The sequence below is a fragment of the Wasmannia auropunctata genome, unplaced genomic scaffold (assembly GCF_000956235.1).
Source record: "Wasmannia auropunctata unplaced genomic scaffold, wasmannia.A_1.0 LD336074.1, whole genome shotgun sequence".
NCBI lineage: Eukaryota > Metazoa > Arthropoda > Insecta > Hymenoptera > Formicidae > Wasmannia > Wasmannia auropunctata.
This window is the reverse complement of record NW_012026816.1, coordinates 4,963,130-4,964,118: the sequence shown is the minus strand read 5'-3', so window position 1 is coordinate 4,964,118 and position 989 is coordinate 4,963,130.

Here is a 989-nt window from a genome sequence, read left to right as displayed (position 1 = left end):
ATTTGTAGTTATCACCACAAATCTTACAGTATCAATCTTTTTTAGTAAAATATATATTAAGAATAAAAATGTCTTTAGTAAAACTTATCTGAAGTCATCCAAGAGGAAAAGAAAAATCTTTACCAACGTCAGAATAGGAAACAACGATAATATCAATGGCTTAATATGTATGTTAAATCAAACCATAACCATAACCATATTTTCAATCTAACCATAACACAATAAGAACCTCAATACATACAACTGTCAAAATCTCTGCAATGACAGCTCACGAAATAAGCGCAGTAGACAGCTCACGAAGTAAGCACAGCGAGATAACCAATCAACGTTACGGAATAGAGTCAACAATAAATTTCGAGACTTTTCGATAATTCGACTTCGACTTAACATGCCTTTTTTTAGATAGGATTTTTGCTTACTGTTTACGTGTCTGTATGTATATACACATACAGATTTTTCCTCACTCATTTACTCTTTAATTCTTTTTCTTTCATTTCTTCAATCGTTACTTCGTTCCTGTTCTTTTTCTCTTATGGTAAATTAAATGTTAATTATAAAAGAGATTATAATGGTAATAAAACTGTTACCTGAAAAAAATTCCACACAAAGTATTGTAAGGTTGGCTTGAGTGAATGCGTGATATCACTCTGCCAAATGCATGCGCACGCATGCATGAAAGTAGTTGCGTAGCGACCATCTTGTTTATCTCTCGTCACATGTTTATCTAGCGTTACATGTTATCTTGTGTGTGACCGCGTAAGCGTGCGGTCATGTATCTGATCTCTCGTGTATTCTTTCGAGTATAATCCGTGATAGTAATTATACTGAGTTTATCAAAATACGTGTTACATCCTTCTCCTGACCCATCTACTGTTTACTCCCTCTGCTAATTGCTCGTCCTGACTCTACGATTTACTACGTTAATTCTTAGATCCTTTCGTTCTCACACGCGGATCTCGGTCTACGACTACGTGACTTAAGAATTTGTA